The sequence below is a fragment of the Schistocerca serialis genome, chromosome 9 (assembly GCF_023864345.2).
Source record: "Schistocerca serialis cubense isolate TAMUIC-IGC-003099 chromosome 9, iqSchSeri2.2, whole genome shotgun sequence".
Lineage (NCBI taxonomy): Eukaryota > Metazoa > Arthropoda > Insecta > Orthoptera > Acrididae > Schistocerca > Schistocerca serialis.
In genome coordinates, this window is record NC_064646.1 from 153,209,270 (window position 1) to 153,227,753 (window position 18,484).

The following is an 18,484-nucleotide window of genomic DNA, read 5'->3' on the forward strand; positions in this document are numbered from 1 at the left end:
TATTTGATTCGTGGTACATTACCCGTGTTAAAATGGACCGTTTACCGATTGCGGAAAAGGTCGATATCGTGTTGACGTATGGCTATTGTCATCAAAATTCCCAACGGTCGTGTGCTATGTATGCTACTAGGTATCCTGGACATCATCCAAGTGTCCGGACCATTCGCCGGATAGTTGAGTTATTTAAGAAAGCAGAAAGTGTTCAGCCACATGTGAAACGTCAAACACGACCTGCAACAAATGATGATGCCCAAGTAGGTGTTTTGGCTCCTGTCGCAGCTAATCCGCACATCAGTAGCACACAAACTGCGCGAAAATCGGGAATCTCAAAAACGTCGGTGCTGAGAATGCTACATCAACATCGATTGCACCCGTACCATATTTCTATGCACCAGGAATTGCATGGTGATGATTTTGAACGTCGTGTACAGTTCTGCCACTGGGCACAAGAGAAATTACGGGACGATGACAGATTTTTTGCACGCGTTCTATTTAGCGACGAAGCGTCATTCAACGTATACCGGCATAATATGCACTATTGGGCAACGAGAAATACACGGTGGCTGCGACAAGTGGAACATCAGGAACCTTGGCGGGTTAATGTATGGTCCGGAATTATGGGGGGAATAATAATTGTCCCCCATTCTATCGATGGCAATCTAAATGGTGCAATGTATGCTGATTTCCTACGTAATGTTCTATCGATGTTGCTACAAGATGTTTCACTGCATGACAGAATGGCGATGTACTTCCAACATGATGGATGTCCGGCACATAGCTCGCGTGCGATTGAAGCGGTATTGAAAATCATGTTTCATGAAAGGTGTATTGGTTGTCGAAGTAACATACCATGGCTCGCACGTTCACCGGATCTCCGGATCTGACGTCCCCGGATTTCTTTCTGTGAGGAAAATTGAAGAATATTTGGTACCGTGATCCACCATCCACCGACAACGCCTGACAACATGCGTCAGCGCAATGTCAAAAAAAAAAAAAAAAAAAAAAAAGGTTCAAATGGCTCTGAGCACTATGGCACATAACGTCTGTGGTCATCAGTCCCCTAGAACTTAGAACTAGTTAAACCTAACTAACCAAAGGACATCACACAACACCCAGTTATCACGAGGCAGAGAAAATCCCTGACCCCGCCGGGAATCGAACCCGGGAACTCGGGCGTGGGAAGCGAGAACGCTACCGCACGACCACGAGCTGCAGCGCATTGTCAATGCGTGTGCGAGCATTACGGAGGGCGCTGTTGAGAGAAATGTCGTTACACGTAGTGCCAAGTGTATTGAGGTTGACGGGCTTCATTTTGAGCATTTATTACATTAATGTGGTATTTAAGGTAATCACGCTGTAACAGCATGCGTTCTCAGGAATGATAAATTCACAAAGGTACATGTATCACATTGGAACAACCGTAATGAAATGTTCAAACGTACCTACGTTCTGTATTTTAATTTAAAAAACCTACCTGTTACCAACTGTTCGTTGTGAGCCATATGTTTGTGACTATTACAGCGCCATCCATCACGAAGCAAAAAAAGTGGTCCAACTAAAACATTCATATTTCTTTACGTACCTGACGAATATGTAATAAAAAATGGGGTTCCTATTTAAAAAAGACGCAGTTGATATCCGTTTGACGTATGGCAGCGCCATCTAGCGGGCCAACCATAGCGTCATCTGGTTTCCCCCTTCAAGCTAGACAAGTTTCGTTCCTTGTAGTTTCTTCGTCTGACGCTTATTTCGTGAGATATTTGGCCCGGTCATGATGAATGGACCACCTTGTATACCGACGGGGCTAAAATCATGGGATAGCGATATGCACGTATACATATGGCAATGTATCGCGTACACAAAGTGGAAAAGCCAGTGCTGTAATTTGTACGCAGGTGATTCATGGGGAAAGGTTTACGACTTGATTATGGCCGCACGACGGAGATGACCAGTCTGTGAACGCGGAATGTTAGCTGGACGCGTGGGACATTCCAGTACGGAAATGTAGGGAACTCAATATTCTGAGACCGATAGTGTCAAGGGCGTACCGAGAATACCAAATTTCAGGCATTACATCCCACCACGATCAACAAAGTGGCCCTACGACCTCCACGTAACGACCCCGAGAGCAACGGCGTTTGCGTAGAGTTGTCAGTGCTATCATATCAGCACCAATGGGTAAAATAACCGCAGAAATCAATATGGGACTTACGACGAATGTATCCCTGTGGACTCTATGGTGAAATCTTTCATAGCCAATGGGCTATGGCAGCAGATAACAGACGCGAGTGCCTTTGCTAACGGCACTACGTCGCCTGCAGAGCCTCTCCTGGGTCGTGACCTTGAAAGGTATGGGCTAAGGTCTGATCAGGGTAGCTCCAGAAAATAGTCGGTAGTTGCCAACCGCAACGTGGAACGAGTATAATATCTTTGAGTAGGAGGATCTTTGATGGTGAAGAGAGCCGGGCGTGTGCAGTAAAAACCGAGGAGTCGCAGGTAGGTGCCCGGAGGATTCAGACGTGTGCAGACAGCTTTAAGGGAGGAGTCGCAGCTAGGTGCGCGGAGGAAGCAGACGAGTGGTGACAGCGTCAAGGTAGGTCGCTGCCCCTGACCAAACTTAAGCATGTAAATGAGAGAAGATATATAATCATTTCAAATTGGTTTTTGTTAGATAATGTTCAGAGTTAGGATTTGTGTGGCCAAGGTTTGACGCAGTAAGCGTTTTGTAAAACTTTTTGTAAGAGTGATTCGTGCTACGAAAATGTTTGAAACAGTAGGTTTTGTGTATGACTTAAAATTTTAACAATATATATTGAGATCAACATTGTGTTTAAATCTAACAGCCTGAATCATAATCGACATCCTTTGCTTGTATTGAATATGAAAATGAGTAGTAAACTAAAGTTACCCACCAATGAAAGAACCAAGTAAACATCGGGGCCAAAAGATAATTTTCCAGTACCATCTTAATGCTATTGCACAAACGGCATTATTCTCTTAAACTTGATTGCTGACTCAAATACATGTTGCATTTCTGGCAAAATGGAGAAGTGCAAGAAAGAAGTTCACAGACACAGTCAGATGCCGGTTTGCTAAATAATTAATTTAGAACAATCTTATCACTGATACTTTCACAGCATAAAATGATACAATTTTGGTTAGATTCTTTCAACCTTATAAACTGGACCATAGTCGACTGGAAAACTGTGGTCTAGTCAGATAAATGCAGATTCAGTTGGTAAGAACTGATAGTTTGGGTGTGGTGCATACCCCAAGTTGTCGACAAGGCACTGTGCGTACCGGTGGTAGCTCCATAATGGTGTGGTCTGTGTTTACGTGGAATGGAGTGGGTCCTCTGGTCCAACTGAAACGATCAGTGACTGGAAATGGTAATGTTCGGCTGCTTGGAGACGATTTGCAACCATTCATGGACTTCACGTTTCCACACAACGATGCGTCATATCACCACAGTTGTTTGCGATTAGTTTGACGAACGTCCTAGACCTTTCGAGCGAAGGATTTGGCCACCCAGATCGCCCGACATGAATTCCATTGAACATTTGTGGGACATAATCGAGAGGTCAGTACGTGCACAATATCCTGCACCGGCAGTACAATTGTGGATGCCTATAGAGGCCTCATGGCTCAGTATTTCTGCGGGGGACTTCTCACGACTTGTTGAGTCCGTGCCACATCCAACTGCTGCACTACGCTGGACGAATGGAGGTCTGACACGATGTTGGAGGTGTCTGATGACTCCTGTCACCTAAGTGTAATCTCGCAGGTGGGTTTAATATGCCCACTAGGGCACGAGTACCACCTACAATGAAAATGCCTCTTAAGTGATATTTGATACAAGAACTAAATGATTTACACATTTAGTACAGTGAATAACCATGAAACTTACGATTATCGGTGCTTAAATGTGCGTTAGAAATCAATCTCTCTAGGAGAGCGACAAAATATCTAACACACACCGTAATGCCAACTTCTAATGGTCTTATGACAAGATGCTTGATCAGTTTAGACGACCAGATTGTAGCTGTCTTTAGGCATAGCAACTGTAGCATTATTAACAAGTTTTATACGTAGAATCTTTTTTATTAACACTAAAGGGCGTACTAACCGAAACGCAGCAACAAAGGGAGTACATATGCTTATAACTAAGCGTTCGCTCGCTGTGTTTTCTAGAGTTTTCTGTGCGCTGAAATGGTTTAGTAAATTTCGTGCTTTAGTTTTCAAGTGAAGTTTCTTATTGTTTGTAACTAAATATTTCAGAAAATTTTCATTCAGTGTTTAACTTGGTTGAGTGTTCCAGTGGCCGCTGGAATTTTTGGTTTTAGCTAATAATTTTGTGATGTTTTGTTGGTACTGGTTCAAAAATGGTTCAAATGGCTCTGAGCACTATGGGACAACATCTATGGTCATCAGTCCCCTAGAACTTAGAACTACTTAAACCTAACTAACCTAAGGACATCACACAGCACCCAGTCATCACGAGGCACAGAAAATCCCTGACCCCGCCAGGAATCGAACCCCGGGTTGGTACTGGTATTAGCTGTGGTGCAGTAGTATTAACACAAGTAGTTGAATTCTTAGTAGACAGAGAATTTCGAGACCGCTATTGTTACTATAAATAGTTCTACTGGTGAAACTGAACTTAGGTAACGTAGTTTTTTTCAGTAACTGTAAAAACTTACCACGAGTGAGATGCGTGAGCTCTGTCGTTCGTTTGTGACTAGTGAGTTACGATGTGGGATTTCTTCAAATATTTTCATTGGGGGGAATGCAGTGGGGAAGCCAGTGGGCATTCTAGCAGGATCCTCTCCTGAGAATGCAGAACCTGCAGTAGAAATAAGTTGATAGAGGAGCAGGAGCGTTAGATCTGTGCCCTTCGGGTGCAGTTACTAAGCGCAACGGAGGAACTAGGTAGGTTGAGCAGGGTGAAGGGTGGTGGGGAATGAGAACTGGCAGTTAGCAAGAAGGCAGCTAAAAGGTATTCAGACAGTTAAACTCTGCGTGTGTGCAATAAATTTGACCAGTTGTCAGAGGTGAGTGGAGAGGAGCCTCTTGTAGCTGTAGATGTAGGGAACATGCAGCAGTCCTCAGCAATTAGGCCTAGGTCAGTTGCAAAGTCAATTAGAAAGAAGGAGGTTGTGATGCTAGTTAGTTCGCACGGTTGAGGTGTGTGCCAGCAGTTGCAGGAAGTGTTGGGGAGTGAGTACCAGGTCACCAGCATTGTGAAGCCTAGTGCAGGATTTGCTCAGGTGACTGACAACATAGGGGAGTTATGTAGGAATTTTACGAAGGAGAATCAGGTTGTGATCGTGAGTGGAGCAGGGCACAGTCTTGATTGGGACGGGGAATATGATGTAGGTGGTGACCTGGTAAAGATAGCTACTCAAACTGGTGGCAGTAATGGGCATTTCGTGCAACTGTTTAAGCGTCACAATAGGCGTCATATTAATGCGGCTGTTACGCACGTTAATATGGGGCTGGAGAGGGCGCTGATGGCAGATGTCTTGTATCACACATTCGAGTGATGCCAGTTGGGTCTGTCATTAGATTCGATTTCACTAGGCATGGCCTGCGCCTCAATAGGAATGGGAAGCGGAGGCTGGCAAACCTTATAGCTAACAGTGTAATGGGTGGTGGGATCACTCATGGAATAATTCCTGTAGTAGCTGGTGTTAGAGCTGCACCTTTTTGATATTGAAGGCAGCTGACAGGTATAGCTGCTTAAAGGAAGTCCCTCTAACTAAGGGCTCACCTTCAGAGGATGTCATGTTTTCAAGCAGAGAAGGAATTAGCATATTTCATCAAAATATAAGAGGTATTAGAGATAAAGTTAGTGAACTGCTTATACATGTTATCTTGAAATTATTGGTGTGTCAGAACACCACTTAAATAATTTGACAATTCAGAGGCTTCCTTCACCAGGATACAGATTAGGTGGATGCTTGTCAAGGAGTTTCTTGCGGGGTTGGGGAGTGGCTATGTACGTAAAAAGCAGTTTCCCATTGAGTCCATAGACATATCATGGCACTGCACTCAACAGGTATTTGAATGTTATGCAGGGCTATTGAATTTAGTGAAACTAAACTTCTAATTGTTGTGGTTTGTAGGTCCCGTAACTCTGACTTCAGATCATTTCTGCTCAAGCTAGAGAGGGTTCTTGGTTCAGTTTATAGGAAGTACCAAACATTAGTTACATGTGGTGTCTTCAATATAAATTTTGTGTATGATGGTGCAAGAAAAAGGATGTTGGTAGATCTCATGAATTCATATGATCTGATGCAGACTGTGTTTTTTCCAACTAGGTTGCAGGGGAACAGTAGCATAGCCATAGAGAATATTTTTATTCATTCTTCACTACTAGATGGACATTCTATTAGTAAAAGGATGAATTGCCTTTCAGACCATGGCGCACAAATTTTAACACTAAAAGGCAGTGTACTCAAACAAATGTCACATGTAATTACAAACTATGTAGGAAAGTTAATCAAACAGTAGTAGTGAGTTTTTTGAACCTTGCCAAGGAACAAGAGTGGCAGGATGTTTATAATGTCGATAACACAGACGAGAAACATAATGCTTTCGTTAACACATTTCTCATGCTCTTTGAGAGTTGCTCTCCATTAGAACGTTCTAAGCGGGGTACTAGCAGTACCAGGCAGCCCAGGTGGATAATTAGTGGGATAGGGATATCATGTAGAACAAAGCGGGAATTATATAAAAATGTTAGAAGCACTTGTCACAATCAAGCTACAGTAGCCCATTACAATCAGTATTGTAAGGCGCTTAAAAATGTTGTTAGGAAGGCAAAGAATATGAGGTATGCAAACAGAATAGCTAATTCACAGGATAAAATTAAAACTATATGGTCAGTTGTGAAGGAAGTGTCTGGTTAATAGCACAAGAACGACGATATTAAGTCAGTTCGTAGTAAAACTATTTCTGTTACTGATAAATCAGATATATGTACAGTATTTAACAATCATTTTCTGAGCACGACTGATGAATTAAAGAAAAATTTAGTTTCTACGGGGAATGCCATTTCGAGATTGATGTCTGAAATACTCCTCTGTGATACAAACAAGAGAGAGAGTGAGTCAATAATTAAATCGCTGAGGACTAAGGACTATCATGGTTATGATGTAGCGCCTAGCAGAATATTAAAGTACTGTGCTGCACATGTTATCCCTGTATTTAGCTACATTTTTAATTTTTCCTTTAGAAATGGTCAGTTTCCTGAACTTTTAAAGTCCTCAGCAGTAAAGTCGCTTTGTAAGAAGGGAGAAACGGATAATATAGACAATTTTAGACCTATTTATGTCCCATCAGTGTTTGCTAATGTTATTTAAAAGGCTGTGTATTTAAGGTTATTGATCATTTTGTATCGCACGATTTGCTATCAAATGCACAGCTCGGCTTTAGAAGTCGTTCAACAGCTGAAAACGCTATATTCTCTTTTTTCTGTGAGGTACTGTATGGATGAAACAAAAGGTTTCGAACGCTAGGCATATTTTTTGATTCAAGTAAGGCATTTGACTGTGTTGATCACAAAATATTGTTCCAGAAGTTGGACCACTATGGAATACGGGAAGTAACCTACAATTGGTTCACCTCTTACTTTAGCAACAACAGCAATAAGTCATTATTCACATTGTTGAGAATGGCTGTGATGTGGGGTTGCGTTGGGTTGTTTGGGTGACCAAACAGCTAGGTCATCGGTCTCATTGGATTAGGGAAGGACGGGGAAGGAAGTCGGTCTTGCCCTTTCAAAGGAACCATCCCAGAATTTGCCTGGAGCTATTTAGGGAAATCATGGGAAACCTAAATCAGGATGACCGGATGTGGGATTGAACTGTGATGTGGGGGGTCTGAATGGGGTATGGTCCAGTGGGGAGGGGAGGGGGAGCTTGCCCCAGGGATCAGTGTTGGGGCCTCTCCTGTTCCTTATTTATATAAATGATATGCCCTCTAGTATTACGGGGGACTTCAAAATATTTCTGTTTGCTGATGACACTAGCTTGCTAATAAAGATGTTGTGTGCAACATTGGCTCGGTTTCTAATTGTGCAGTTCATGACTTAAGTTCATGGCTTTTAGAAAATAAACTAACGCTAAATCGCAATAAGACTCAGTTTTTACAGTTTACAACATACAATTCAATAAAATCTGACGTTTTAATTTCACAGAATGGGCATATGATTAGTGAAACAAAACAGTTCAAATTTCTAGTTGTTCAGATAGATAGTAAACTGTCGTGGAAAGCCCACGTACAGGATATTGTTCAAAGACTTGTTACTATTCGAATGGTATCTGAAGTAAATGGTCGTTCGACAGGAAAATTAGTCTACTTCGCTTATTTTCATTCACTTATGTCATATGGTCCACTTGCGTCCACTAATTGCCGAACCGCCCGTGTCTGAGCCAAGGATATTTTTGGCTCAGACACGGGCAGTTCGGGTAATTAGTGGTGTAAGTTGTCGAACCTCTTGTCAACCCCTGTTCACGAGTCTGGGTATTTTGACACTGGCCTCTCAATATATATATTCCTTACAGTCTTCTCTTGTTAACAATATTAGCTTATTCCCAAGAGTAAGCAGATTTCACTCAGTTAATACTCTGCAGAAGTCAAACCTGCATTTGGATCGGACTTCGTTAACTCTTTTGCAGAAAGGTGTGCAGTATACTGCTGCATCCATTTTCAATAAGTTACGACTCGAATTCAGAAATCTTAGCAGTAATCCAAGCGCTTTCAAATCGAAACTGAAGTGTTTCCTCATGGGTCACTCCCTCTATTCTCTTGAGGAGTTCCTTGAAAAATTAAGCTGATTCTTGTTGTATTGTTGATTGCGTTTACTTATGGATTGAGTTTTGTTCGGATTCATAAACATTTTATTTTTATCTGTTATTACTTTTATGTTTCAATTTAATGTACTGACACGTTCCACCACCTTGGAGATTTGCTGCTCAATTTGGTCCTACGGAACTTGACGTGTAAATAAAAATAAATTAATGTATTTTCTCCATCATTTCTGCTCGCTTTCTTCTCTGTCGCGACTTGTTCCGGCCCTCATTTGACAGAAATAGCTAAAAATTGGAAGTTTTCGGTCATACAGCGTATCTGATTTAGCACACGCTCGCCGGCATGTAGCATCAACACTTCCATCGTTGAGCATTAGAGAGCTGTGTAGGCAACAGCTGTGTGAACGAAGCACATTATTTCCTGATAAACTATGTCACGCTAGAGGATTAAACTAAAGTAACTGATTCTGTATGATGCCGCTTGCACGAAATGGCACTATAGAAATGGCTCTGTGACTGCACCGTTCGTTTACAGTCGCGGATTGAGGGAAAGGCTCATTCTCGTACGCAAAAGAAAGGAACGCTCATATACCTCTCCCTATTAATTCAAGAATTTTTTTGTTAGTTTTGCGCCCCTCCGTCTGCACCCTCGGTCGGGTCCTACCTAGCCAACCCCTCGATGCCACCCGGGAAACAGTTACACGATATAAGGGAACATTGAGCCGGTTTAATCGTCGCCTGAAATCACGAGTGCCTGTAACAGTGACAATAGATATTCTGGTTCCGCGCGGGATTAGCCGAGCGGTCTTAGGCGCTGCAATCATGGACTGGGCGGCTGGTCCCGGCGGAGGTTCGAGTCCTCCCTCGTGCATGGGTGCGTTGTGTGTGTGTGTGTGTGTGTGTGTGTGTGTGTGTGTGTGTGTGTGTTTGTCCATAGGATAATTGTGGTTAAGTAGTGTGTAAGCTTAGGGACTGATGGCCTTAGCAGTTAAGCCCCATAAGATTTCACACACATTTGACCTTTTTTCCTGTTTGGATATTCTGTTGTAAACCAGTTCCGACTTTTTTCACCTCTTCTGCAAAGACCAAAGTGGACAGTTACAGTTTGGTTATGAACCAAAATTATGTTTATAATACTGTATAGGCCTATATACTGAAGTGACAAAATTTATGGAGTATCTCCTAATATCGGTTCGATCTCCTTTTGCCCTGCCTAGTGCAGCAACTCGACTTACCATGGATTCGACAAGTCGTTGGTAGCCCCTTGCAGAAATATTGAGCGATGCTGCGTCTGTAGGCGTCCATAGTTTCGAAGGTGCTACCGGCGCAAGATTTTGTAAGCTGTCTGAACTCACCATTAGGTCCTATAAAAGTTGGATGGGATTCATGTCGGGCGGTCTCAATGGCCTAATTATTCGGTCGAACTGTTCAAAATGTTCTTCAAAGCGAACAACAGTGGCCCAGTGACATAACATCGCTGTTTGGGAACAAGAAGTACATGAATAGCTGCAAGTAGTCACCTAGTAGCCGAACATTTCCAGTTAATGATCGGTTCAGCTGGATCAGAGAACCCAGTCCATTGCATATAAACACATCCCACACCATTATGGAGCATCCAATAGCTTGCACTGTACGTTGTTTACATGTTGGGTCTGTGGCTTCGTGTGATCTACTACAGACTAATACTACCATCAGCTCTTTACAACTGGAATCGAGATTCGTCTGACCAGGCCATGGCTTTCTAATCTTCTAGAGTAAGGCCGATATGGTCAAAAGCCCAGTAGAGGCGCTGCAGGCGATTTTGTGCTGTTAGAAAGGCACTCGTGTCGGTCGTCTGCTGCCATAGCCCATTAACGCCAGAGTTCGCCGCACTGTCTTAATGGATACGTATTGATTTTTGCCGTTGTTTCACCCAGTGTCTCTTATCTGTTAGCAATGAGAACTTTATGCAAATGCTGCAGCTGTCGAGCGTTAAGAGAAGCCCGTAGGCCACTGCCATGATGAGAGGTAATTGCTGTTTGTTTGTGTGGTTTGTGTGTGTGTGTGTGTGTGTGTGTGTGTGTGTGTGTGTGTGAAATCTTATAGGGACTTAACTACTAAGGTAATAGTCCCTAAGCTTACACACCACTTAACGTAAATTATCCTAAGGATACACACACACACACACCCATGCCCGAGGGAGGACTCGAACCTCTGCCGGGACCAGCCGCACAGTCCATGACTGCAGCGCCTTAGACCGCTCAGCTAATCCCGCTCGGCGGGTAATTTCTGAACTTTGAATTTCTCAGCACTCTCTTGATACTGTAGATCTCCGAAAAGTAAATTCCCTAACAATTTCCTAAATGGGACGTCCAATCCATCTAGCTCCAACTACCATTCCGCGTTCAAACTCTGTATACGCGTTACTACCACAATCTGCATCTGTGCATATCGCTATGCCATGACATCTGTCAACTCATTGTAAAACACAGCATACAAGGTCCCACATGAATAACTAGTTTGTCGATGCATTAGGCAGCTATCTGTCAGACACGAAGAGGCAGTAGTTTGTTTGTATTTTAGGGAAGATTACTTTGAGATTCTGTCAGAAGACAGGACAACCGTTTAGTGCATAATATACCATTGCAGTGAAACTGAATGAAGATGTTGTGACTGATAATGCACAAGCTGCGAGTATCTTTAACAATCACTTTCTAAATATGACTGTAAAAGTATGCTTGAACTATTCAGCTCAAGACGAACTTGCAGCAGCATCAACATCCTTCACTGAAATTAATTTAATGGTATAAGTTCTGACAAACAAACTCGTATGGTGTCGATTGAACTTCAGACAGAATTCTGAGGAGTTGTTCTAGTTCAATATGTCATGTAATATGTAACGTACTAATGGCAGAGGGAAGTTTTCCTGATAGATTAAAAATTGCGTTGTTAAATATAGTTATCTTCCAGTTTCTTTAGTGACGTCGTTTCTCCAACATACTGGATACGTAATTTACTCAAGAGTAGCTCACATACAAGTAGAATTAATTTTCGTAGAACAGCTTGGATTCCAGAAGTACTGGTTCATAGAGAATGCTATTTATACATTCACTCACCAAATATCACAAGCTTAAAATAATAAAATGTTGCCTATTAGTGTCTTATGTGATAATTGCAAGGCGTTTGACCGTGCAGATCACGTTACTGTCCTAGAAAAACTTAAGTTTTACGGAACTGATGGGTTTGCAAGCAACTGGCCTGATTCATACAGAAAGCAAAAGCTGCTCAGAATAAATGAAGCAGCGTTAGGACATAAAATTTTAGCGACAGCGGAGAAATCAAGAAGAGAATCTGACAAGTTTTAATTTTGGGTCTACACCTATTCCTTCTATAGATGAACGACCTTCCATTTAACCTTCAACATAGAGAGCTGATACTTTTAGCAAATGATATTAGTAATATAATAAATTCTGTTTGAGAGATAGATGGAGAATAACCTTTTAATGACGTTTTCCAAAGAAATATTAAATAGTTTCCTGAAAAGTGACTCTTTCTAACTATATTCAGTTCTGAACAAAAAGTAGAGTCATAGCAACAACTGATGTAGCACATGAACAGGAGTCAGGGAAAGGATCGAATGCTCCAATTTTTTGGGCGTACTTAATAATGAATATTTCAGCTGGATCATCCATGTTGAGCCGATCAAACAATTAAGTTCAGCTACTTCTTCATTTTGTATGGTAGGTAGTCTTGGAAACGAAGAAATCGACCTCCTAACTTACGGTGCACATTTCCACTCAGTAATGCCTTAAGGAAAAATTTTCTGCAGAAACTCATCAATTAGATGGGAAGTATAGATTGCACAAACGCGAGTATCTATTTAAAGAGTTCAGCACATTAATTGCACCTTATATATATTCGTTAGCGCAGTTCATCGGAAATAAATCATCACAATTTATGAAGAATAACAATGTCCATACCTATAACATTAGAAGAATAAATTGGACAAATGCTTCTCTGCGACAGACGAAGTTTTATCTAAAAACTGGTAGCCCGCAACAAAATCTAAGTTTTAGGAGCTGTTGCTTGAGTAGCGCTGAAAAATAATATGCTCATCAGTATTAAACTTAATCCCATAACTATCCTTTTGCACACCATTGAGACAAAATCACTCATTGAAAAGATCTTTGGAATATTTAAGTAACTAACTACAATTAATTATCTATACAGTCCAAAATATTTCAGAGTTACTCAACAATTCCATCTTTGTTAACTGAAAATACGAATCAGTAACGCATTCATTTTCTTTTTCGTATGTGTTCCCCTATTATTATTATTATTATCTTCTTTCCTTTCTCAGAGCTCTTTAGGTCTGGTTAAAAATGGAAAGTGACGCGGACCTTGATCAAGCGTGACTTCCTTTTAACTGTACGGTATATGTTACATTGCATTTAGGAACTTTCGGGTAATTGAATATGTATCAATAATTACAGATTTCTGTAGTTGTATATATAAGTTTGGATGTAGCTGTATTGCGTTGATGTACTGGTGGATATTGTGTGGTATGACTCCAGTAGTTGGCAGTATAATTGGTATAATGTCAACTTTATCCTGATGCCACATGTTCTTGACTTCGTCAGCCAGTTGGATGTATTTTTCAATTTTTTCTCCTGTTTTCTTTTGTATATTTGTTGTATTGCGTATGGATATTTCGATTAGTTGTGTTAATTCCATCTTTTTATTGGTGAGTATGATGTCAGGTTTGTTATGTGGTGTTGTTTTATCTGTTATAATGGTTCTGTTCCAGTATAATTTGTATTATTATTTGTATAATAATAATAATAATAATTATTATTATTATTATCATTATTATTACTATTCCATAATGTAAACATTTCGCTGTGGGTTTATCTTCGGTGGTCTAATACTCAACAATTGAAACTGCAGATAGAGAAGAAGTACTACTACGTCACCAAGACCTCCAGATTCAATGCTATTCTACTCTTGTTTACGCAACTAACAGAGTACACTGTCTAACATGAGGAATGCGGATATGCGAGATTTTCTGGAGTTTGCACCGTAGACACTGCTTCTTCCAAACGTGTAAACGTAACTCATTTATCATTACTCCACACCAATGGGTGCATAATAGCGTGATTACTATGAGACGCAGTTAAAACAGCAACAATAAATTAATAAAACTTAACTAACCTGTGATTCAGTGTCCTTTTATTCATTTTGTACTGGCCTATAAGCAATAGTTTCCTGACTATTTTCGCTTTAACATGGAAATCTTAGAACCTCCCTTTTGTGTATATTACAAAGTAGTTGAGCAATTTGATTATCAAGTAATCACTGCTTCGTCTTTGTACTAAACGAAATACAAGAAAAAAGGGAGGAGGAGGGCGGTTCAGTCAGCATACACGAGGTGGTACTTCTCTGTAACAAGTTCCTGCGTTAATTGTATTACTTTTATCACTGGTATAGAGTCTTACAGTAATGAAGAAATGAAAGCTTCAGATTTTGCACCGAATGAGGTGGGTAAGTAGTTGAAGCATTCGACTCGCATAGAGGGGAAACGCGACGTTCAAATCCACCCTCCCCTCCCCCACCCACCGACTTCATAACCTGATTTAAGTTGTCCGTCTTTAGCCAAAAGTTATTGAATTGAGTGTTGGCAGTGTTGCTTCGAAAGGAGACAGAAGATGTTCTTTCCCCCCTGTTGTCTCCCCAACCGCCGTCTGTGATTACGTAGCAATCGACGAGCGTTCATCCTTACTCTTACGTTTCGTTTTCTTCAGGTAATGCCCGATTACTGAGCCTCAGAGCATATTTCAAGTTTCAAACTCTGGGCTCCATGTTTAGACACAACCTGAGGAAGCAAATAAAGATCAGCTCAACACAGATTTTTACTTAGATACTTCTTTCTACCTCCTGACTCTTCGATATTTTAAAGTTATAGTTTTCTAGCGCAGTTTCATGCCAAGCAGTGTTGTTAATATATGCCATTTACCCGTTGGAGAAATATCCTTTATAAACGTATTGTTTTAAGGATTCATTTCGGACACAGTCTTGACGATTCTGTGGCGACGTCAAGAGAATTTACACTCAAGACAATGGCGATCTACGGGGTGCACTCTGCAGAAATCGTCCGGTGTTCTGCAGCACAGGCTGTGCTAGTGGGAGAGTTGGACGGCTGGCAGTGTCGTGCCCAGATTATCTCTCGGACAGGGAAAGCCTCGCAGTCCTGCTCCGCCAAGTAAGCAACCGTGTAACCCTCCCCTGCTTTGTTCACCGAATGGTCTTCCGCCCCTTCCCTGTAAGAGATTTTTCATGTGTGCATTGTTTCTTGCTCGTTTTTTTTCTTTGGACGAATAATGTGAACGTCATTGCAGATAGTTTGTGTGTGTGTTTGTGTGTGTGTGTGTGTGTGTGTGTGTGTGTGTGAGAGAGAGAGAGAGAGAGAGAGAGAGACAGGGGGGGGGGAGGGGGAGAGTAGTTAGTGCGAGAATAATTGAGCCATGATGCTTGCTGGACTGGTGTCATTCACACTGATATACTCTGGAGGATACAAACAATAATCATGGTTATTTTCTAACTGCAAGTGTTACCTAGCGTATCGTGTTCCACTACGAGAAAACCCCATAGCAGAGCATAACGACGGCAGTAAATTGCTTACTACACTGACTGACAAAAAAATCGCAATACTACGAAGGAGTTGTGCGCCATATAGGTAAGTTAGTATGCGTGTTTATACATCTGAAGAATGATGTGTATTACAATTTCGCATTAGGCATATATTAGTTGCGCCAGCAGCGCTACTATGAGGATGCAAATCGGGTTTGTTTTAATTACACGCTGTAACGGTCGTGAGCGTTAATCACATATGAGATAGGACTTAGTGAGCTGATGATAGCCAAGAATATCTTTTAAGACGACAAAGATGCTATTATCAACGCCACACTGAGTTTGAATAAGATGGCGCAACAGGCTCACGAGAAGCTGGATCTTTCTTTCCCGATAATGCAGAAAGACTTGGCAGAAATGTGGCTCCTCTATATGATTGCTGTCAGCCAAGGTGACGAGAATGTGCGGACTTGCCTGCAATTTCGTATGACAGCAGGAGCACTTTCGCGGTAATCCCACGCACCCTGACTGCGGCTTTGTACGTCAGTCTGGCGTTGAGACCTCTTGTGTCGCCAGTGATGGACGGCATAACAGGGTAAAGAGGATAACGCTCGCCCACATAGCGCTGTTGTAACCTAACTTGCTCTGCACAGTGTAGACATGTTGTCTTGGCCTGGTCGGCCACCAGACCTGTTTCCAACACCATCGGACGAGAACGCCAACGTCATTGACAACCAGTGTTAACTATTCCTGTGCTGACCAACCACCCCCAACAGACATGGAATTCCATCCCACAAACAGACATCCGGCAGCTGTACAACATTCGAGCAGCTACAGCCGTTATTAATGTACCAGCAGTCACATTTTCAATGGATTATGTAGCTCTTATTGTAATCTGAGATCTTGCAATTTTAATCAGTTAAATATGTCACTTAGACTAATATATTTCCCAAATTTCACTACTCTACATTCATTTTTTTTGTTGCTATTGCGATTTTTTCCGTCATTTTGCATCACTAAATGGCCAACCCGGTTCTTCTCAGTCCCAGCGACACGTTGCCTATCTAACGGCTGCCAGGCGCAGCGAATTTTCATTTTTAGTATTTCGCTTAGTTATAGACTGAATTTCAAAATACGAGTATAAAATGCTGACATAATATACCCATTAAGAGCTATAGCCTTAAGTTAAACGTTTATCACAACAAGAAAATTTTTAGTTAGAACCTGTACCTATATCTTGACGCAGCGCAGTTACCCTTACTATATTCTTCCTGTATCTGAGAATGAGAGCACTTACTGGTTTGCTACATACCGTACACATTATTTCAAAGCTTTATGAACGTGTTTCTCGCTGACACGCCCACAAATGACGAAAGGAAAAGTAGTTAGATATTAGGAATAAAAGTGAAACGAACACACAGATGACGATATGGGGAAAGCTAACCAAAGACTGCGATTTATTGGCAGAATACTTATTAAATGCAACAGGCCTACTAAAAAAATTGCTCACACTACTCTTGTGAGCCCTTTTCTGGGGTATTGCTGTGCAGTGTGGGATTCGCATCAGATAGGATTGACGGAAGACATCGAAATAGTTCAAAGAAGGGTAGCTCCTTTTGTATTGCCGAGGAACAGTTGATAGTGTGCCACGTATATGATACGCACAATGGCGTGTCATCATTAAAACTGAGGCATTTTTCGTTTCTGTAGGATCAGCTCATGAAATTTCAATCATCAACTTTCTCCTCAGAGTGCGAAAATATTTTGTTGGCGCCCACCTACGTGGGGAGAAATGAACATCATAGTACTCGTAAAATAAGAGAAATCAGATATCACGCGGAAGGATTTAGGTGTTCGTTTTTCCCCAGTGCTGTCTGAGAATGGAAGAGACATAGCTTGAAGGTGGTGCGATGGATCCTCCGCCAAGCGTTGACTTGTGATTGCAGAGTAATCATGTACATTTAGAACAACTATCGCATACTATAATTTCGCTGTTTATGTAGTACAGTTCCAGCGTCAGAAATTACGTTTCAATTTATTACATCTTCTCTACTAACGCTATTCCCAAGACGCTGAGCAAATCAATTTTGGAGAATTAAAATTCATTTGAATACCCATACTTTCCTAACGAAGGATTTGCGGACCTACGTTCATTTAACATTTTTTGTTCAGAATTGCGTTTACTATCACTGTGTAAAACATTGACCTTTCCTCCCCCAAACACCATGTATACTACTGAATGCAACTGCAAAATTAAATCGTTGTACGACATACAGTTCAGGAGACATGACGCCATAAACATTGAGATGTGTGAAAAAGTAGTACTTGCTTAAAACGGAGATAAACTATGCTCATTCAGTGTTTGATACTTAGAGCGTTTAGCTACTCTCAACAACCTTCAACCATAATTTCAAACTTTTTCTAAACTTGTTCCCGCTTACACTCTTAACGTCAAGCATTTAACATTTTAACTCATTAGAAAAGTAACGGGATGTTTTGGGCTGTTTTATACATGAGACTCCGACTCTATAAAGGCTCACCACTTCACTAACTTCTAAGAAAAGCGTGAATATAAACTGTAATATAAACTGTGCAGACAACTTAAACGAAACACAATGGCCGTCTTGTATAGTTTTTTAACATTTATTTATTTTATGTCATGTCTAAATATTTATTTCTCAACGTAGTTCCTCTGGCGACGAACACATTTCTCCCAATGAGAGACCAGTTCGTTGATACCATCACTGAAGAATGACTGAGTTTATTGACAGAGCCACAACTTTACATCTGCTTGTACCGCTTCATCACTATCAAAGTAGAGTCAACGAAGGAGCTCTTTTAAGTTTTGGAATCAGATTAAAATCTGATGGGGCCAAAAGGGATGTTGATGGATGACAGTGAACCCAAGGTGTCGGATCTCTGAAGACGTCGCAACGCTCGTGTATGTAATGGCTCTGTCATCCTGAAGGAGAGGTTGCTCTATACATGAACGAAATTTTCGAATTAGAAACCTGATGACACCGCACTGTCACCGACTTACATAGTTAGGTCACACACTGCCATGC

The 18,484-nt window shown here is 41.4% G+C and overlaps 1 protein-coding gene across 2 annotated transcripts in view; it reads left to right on the forward strand.

The window, feature by feature from the left end:
- Nucleotides 1-18,484, forward strand: part of LOC126419152 (TWiK family of potassium channels protein 18) — a 1,284,255-nt gene that overhangs the window by 696,663 nt on the left and 569,108 nt on the right. The gene's annotated exons all lie outside the window — the stretch shown is intronic.